The sequence below is a fragment of the Spinacia oleracea genome, chromosome 4, assembly GCF_020520425.1.
Source record: "Spinacia oleracea cultivar Varoflay chromosome 4, BTI_SOV_V1, whole genome shotgun sequence".
NCBI lineage: Eukaryota > Viridiplantae > Streptophyta > Magnoliopsida > Caryophyllales > Amaranthaceae > Spinacia > Spinacia oleracea.
In genome coordinates, this window is record NC_079490.1 from 145701967 (window position 1) to 145708511 (window position 6545).

Genomic DNA, 6545 nt, shown 5'->3' on the forward strand with positions numbered 1-6545 from the left:
GTCCGATACTAGTCTTCCCAAAGTAAGTATCTATGCAAATGATTATGACATTGCCATGTCCACATAGTTCAAGAAACAGAACTACTAGTCATCTTGCATTCTAATCGTCTAACGTTTTCTATGCGTCCAATTTTATAGAAAACTCCGACTAGGGACCATTTTCAACTTTTGACATTCAAGTTCACTTGATAGACATTTCTTAGTCACAGGACTGGTCCTGACAGTCTATCTTGAATATATCGTCAAATTTGAAGGGACTCATCATTTAATACTAAACCAAGATTAAATGGAATATGAAAATACATTTCATATATGATAAATGTTCAACCCCAATGTTTTATAACCATGAGCCTCTAACCCATCTTTAAAACATTTCATGGAATTCAAAGCTATGCTTGATTTCCAGTGCTACAACGTGAGTGTTGCTTCTCACTTGTTGCATAGGTTTAGTTATCATGCTTTGCTAATCTTAATATCCTTTTCATCGAATGATATTCGAGATAGGATGATAAGATCTTTTCGAGTTTGTTTATTATGTGATCTAGTCTTTCTTACTTCGATGGTGGTTTTACTCATTTTGCAATGAAGAACCATCAAGTTAGCAGACGTGTTTCTTGCTTCAAGAGTGGTTCTACGCATTTTTCAATGAAGAACCATCAAGCCAGCAGATAGGTGATCTACCCAAGTTCAGTGAAGAACTTTAAACAACCCTGTTTTATTGCTTCTTAGGCAATAATTACTTTTACTTCAACTGTATAGGTTGCTAGTGATGCTTTGTTTGGATTTACCTATCCAAGCAGTTCACAGATATGTGGAATACTTTCCAGCTGTATCTTAGAACATAGAAATTAATATTTTAATATCCCACGCAACAACTCATGGTCTCCAATCCATGTTGCCATTTCAAAACACGATGCTCTATAGCTCGTCCTTATCAATGGTTAACTCCAAAGGGTCTTGCTTGATCCTTTGCCAGTGTTTATGCGTGTAGCATCAATATTTAGCAAATCTTTATTTCCTTGAGTCAAGAACTAATCTTATGTACCTTTTCAAGTACCATAAGTTTTTCTTGATCTCAATCTAGTTGATCTTCACTTAGATCAATAGAGATTGGTATATGTTCGTCATGCCCAAAGTCATACGATACGTTTTTGGCGATCCTCATATTATATCATACATGATAAATTCTTTTGCAGAATAATTCCCAATTGAATTCTATTCATGTAACTTTAGCTTATCTAGTTTCAGTAGATACTAAATCCAGCTAAATTCTTTGACATATAATATAGGTTAAGAATCTTATTTAGATCCTTTGATGTTTAACTTAGTAAATGCTTATACATAGTTCAAACATCCTTTACTTAGATTTATTCACATGGGTCGAATATCTCCAATGGAGACTTTCGTGTTTGATTTAGTAAATGCCATTTACTTAATCCAAAACAATATCATAAGATCTTTGTAAATAGATCTTAATACCCAGTATGTACTAAGTTTCGCCTTGGTCCGTCATTGATGAATAATCTCAAATCTAAGTATTTAGCATTTGAATGTTATTTCACAATAGAGAGATATGTGTGTGATACACATAGGACCAATTAAGTTTTATGTACTCCCACTAAACTTCTTATATATCTATAAGAATCATGTACATTTTATGAAACTAAAATACTTATTAGCTTCACTAAAATACAGTTCTAATTCCCAATTGCTTGCTTAAATCTGGACTAAGATTTCATAAGCTAGCTTTCCTTTTCAAGCATTATTTGGATCCACAAATTCTATGACATACCATGTACATATTATATTCCAACATTTGATTGAGGAATACGTTTTGTCATCCAATTGCCATATGCAATCATTGCTTGAATTATAGACTTAAGCATTATGATTTTGCATGAGGTTTCAACACAATCCATGCCATGAATTTGCTTTTAACCTTTAGCAACTAATCTAGCTTTGTGTGTCACAATTCCATGTTTGATGGTTTTTATCCTTAAAACAAACTTGCAACCAATAGGTGTGAAACTATTCTTGCAAATCAACAAAATTTCAATTTTGTCATCAAAACATTGAGTATGTTTTATGGCCTTTAACCAATTAAACATATAGTCTATATATGGCCTCTAACCACTTTAGGGAATCTGGGTTTCGTCATAGCTTTCTTACAGGTCACAAACTCATTAATCTACATGATAATAGTTTGACTGCAAGTTGTAGGTTTCTTCACTATCTAATAGAAGAATTGCATAGTTTCAGTGACCTGAATTCCATGTTTCTTCACTATCTAATAGAAGAATCTCATAGTTTCAGTGACTTGAACTCTATGCCTACTTGGGTATAGAACATCAAACAACAGAATATCAATAGCCACTTGAAAGTCCTTTGAATATTCTGTTCTCCTTGAAGCACTTGTAAAGTCTTCTAAGAGAAGTCTATTCTTTAAAGCCACTTCTAAAGTCCTTAAAGAATAAGTTCGGGCTTTCTGAAGCACTTCGAAAAGCCTCCGGAATGTCCGTTTATGTTTGTTGTTCGCCTCGAAGACTTTCGAGGTCTATTTTCTCCCACTTGTCATTTTGGAAACGAATCTCCAAAAGGACATTATTTCGAGCAAACAAACATTATGTTCTCAAAAATTCGTGGTAGAAACAATACCCTTGTGTCTCATTTGAATAAATCACAATGAAACATATATCTATACTTGGGCCTTAGTTTGTCGAATGACAAACACTAAGCTCCCACTGAGTTTTGCAACTCTCTAGATATATTTTATGAAAAGTTATTCTGAAATTACTTTTCAATAGCTTTGACGAATTTGGTTTAGTTTGGTGGTAGTTGAGCATTTTGTTTTAGAAATTATAGGAAAAGTCTTCATGATTCATCATTAATCGAATCAAGTACTAATTGACTTCGATTATTCCAACTAAGATATGCCATATCTTATGGACCTAGATTGTGAAATTACAACACACAATCATTGATGATCATATTTGGTCTCAAGTAATCATCAACATGATCTAACCTAGATCTTTATGATTTCTTGCCAAGTGGGATTTATACTTCTGAATCTTTGGACTAGCCAAACAGATTCAACTTATATCACATTTGAGTAAATAAACCTATATTCACTCAAATCCATGTGAAATAATAAAGTCATAAAATCTTTCTTTAGCTTTGAACTCCATTGTCTAGGCGTTCTAACAATAGTTCATATCTTATGTTACTTTCAACAAGTAAGACTAGTTGTCTTAAAATGATCTAGAAATCAATCAACTTTCAAAAGTCCATTAAAATAGAGCTTTTGATTGTTAACTTGTTGATATGGTCTAAGCAACAATGCCAAAGATTAGTGGAACTCAAATCAAGGGGTTGATTTGAACCTAGTAAAGTTCTTTATTGTTAAAGAGTTGTTTGTTTTAATCAAGCATATTGACTCAACCTGTAATTGACCATTTTATTCAAATAAACAAACAAACAAACAAGAATTGTTTTTGTTCTTCTGAATGTGAGTCTTTCTGGGTTTGAAGCAGAAATTTAGGTATGCTGATTATGGAACAAAATAGCCATTTAGTTCCAGCCTTTAAAACAAACTAGATGACCCTACAACTAATGTAGCATTGCCATGCTTCATTTCCCACTTGTAGGTCATTAGTGTATCCTAGCTTCCATTGTTTGAGTTATTACCGAAGTAAGAACCTCAAGCGGTATATGATACCAAGGAAGTTTGATTGCTAGGTCACTTCTCTTTAAACATAAACTTATAGGTAGAAACGGAATCGTAAATTTCTTTCATTTGTTCCTCGTTTTCCTATTTCTTGTACCCTTTCTTATAGTCTTAAGAATTGAATTCTTTAGTGTTGACTTTTTATACTTTGTTAGACATGTCCAATGTCACCCCAACAAGGTTCTTAACATTTAATTTATGTTGAATATTAAGTTTCAACTAGATGATCTTACCAGAAGCTTCTAAAGTTCTCTAAGTATCGATCTATTCGAATGTCTAGGGACTAGACTCATTCGAGAATTAAATGGACAAAGATATTAGGTTGTTAACCATTGGTAAAGCTGAGCGTTTAAGCTCAATGCTTTATGATCTCAAAACTACAGTGTGTTTTGAATTCACAAGCACCAATTGGTTTGCCATTCGATTTTGATATTCGAAAACAACCATAAAAGTCGATATAAGAAACGTACATTTTAAATTGCTCACTTTCTCTCTTTTCCGTGAATCGTTCTTGGATTCACTACTAATCGAGGAAATTTACTGTTACCTTTCTAAAAGGATTTATTGCAGTGCAAGATATTTAATTATAAACAATAATTAAAACATACATTGAAGCATGCAAAGTCTAAACATTTATCATGAATAATAACTTGAAATTAAAGCAACCATGCAATTCAAACAAGTTATTAGCATTTTATTCGATTTTATTGTTCCGGCAGGTGTGAATTAAATGATTCCAAGATCCTAAAATCATTGAAGAACTAAGCACAGTTTGTCGACTTAATCCTAGAACATCTTAGGTAAGCAAAAGCCTTTTGCTAATAGTCTAGAAACTATTCTTGGTTGATAGGTACGTCTAAGAACTTATTAGGTAAACCTATCGATTTTGCCACGACATAAAAGGACTCCTTACTTATATCGTTGAGTTTCACCAAAACTAACATGTACTCACAATTATTTGTGTACCTTGCCCCTTTAGGACCAATAAGTAACACCTCGCTGAGCGAAAACTATTACTAGATTGATGTAAAGGATATCCAAGCAAGTGTATATTTTGGCATGGCACCTTTTAACTCAATTTTTAAGTTTGGAACTTAAGGCTCTTACTATGTTGGTTAGATTTTAAGTGAACTAAAATCCTTAATCATGCAACATAATCAAGCTTTTGATCTCATGCATTTTAAGACATATTTAAAAGCAATAAATAACTTAAAACATGCATAAGATATTTGTGATCTAGTATGGCCCGACTTCATCTTGAAGCTTTGACTTCAAAGTCCGTCTTGAAAATCTCCGTGGGAGGCACCATTTTCTTCAAATAGGATAAGCTATAACTAATTACAACTATTTGATGGTACGCAGACCATATTTGAATTGAAAAATAACTTTGGTACTTTAGACCAATTACATTCAAATTAATGGTACGCAGACCATATTTTCTATCCTATTTGGGCCATACTAGTCACTTCATAACCTGCAAAACAGTACATATACAATATATACCATTCACCCATTCATTATCATGAATGGCCCACATAGCTGGTTAGTAAAACACATTATGCATCACGTAAACATTTGCAGCAATTAATCAAGGGCACCAATAATCTACCAATTATTCAGTCCTTATTAATTCTAATCAAGTTGTTTTAACCTTAAGGATTTGTAGACCTAATCAAGAGTTCATGACTAAAAAGCGCTCCCACTTAAACCAATAAATTCATATGCTTTACTAATTTTAAACATAAAAATGTATTTCTAGTCTAACCGGAAACATACAAATTTAATTAAAATTTAAAGCTCATATAAATTTATAATTGAATCCAAAAAGTTTAATTTAATTTCAGTCGTTATTTAAATTAATTCATGATTTTAATTTTAGTAAAATAATTAGAATAAATAACATTTATTATAATTACAATATTCAAAATTAAAATCCAAGAAAATAATTTAAATTATTAATTTTAAAATTAATTAAAATTACGTGAACTGAAATTTTCAAATTAAACATTCAAAACGATCTAATCGTAACGCAAACACCCTACGCATTGCACGCCCATAGGCCGCTCGCACACAGCCATCGCTGGCCATGTGCGCGCAGCCCATGCGCTCGTCGCATAGCTGCTGCATCTCCATCGCAAGCCATCGCACGCTGTGGTGCTTGCTGCGCGCGCGCCAGCGCTCGTCGCACGCGAGCCATCGCTCGCAGTGCGCGCTCGCCAGCGCTCGCTGTGCGCGCGAGCCATCGCTCGCTGGGCGCGCGACATCGCTCGCTGGGCGCGCGACATCGCTCGCTGGGCGCGCGACATCGCTATCTGGGCGCGCGACATCGCTCGCTGTGCGCGCGAGCCATCGCTCGCTGTGCGCGCGAGCAACACTGGGCGCAGCGCTCGTGGCACGCGAGCTTGCGCTCGCTGCGCGCGAGGCTGCGCGCTTTTGTGCGAGGCAGCGCGCGTTGTGGCGCAGCTCGCTTGCTGCCCACACGCGACTGCCTTGGCTTGCCTTTCGCCCATGCCCATTCGTCCATTGCTCGTGGCCCACGACACAAGGCAGGGCTGCTGCCTTGTGCTCGTGCACTACGCCCTTGCTTATTGCATTCGTGCCGCACGGGCGACGAGCTCCCTTGCTCGTCGTCGCATGCCCGCATTATACAACACCCCTTAAGGGTAACACGAAGCGTCCATTGCTTTGTGCGTGCAAGTTATATGAACGAATCGCATAAAAAATTTAAAATTTATAAAATTAATGACAAATTAATAAATATTATTAATTTCATAATTTTAGGGCGAAAAATCGAAAATTTATTATCCAATTGATTTCCGAT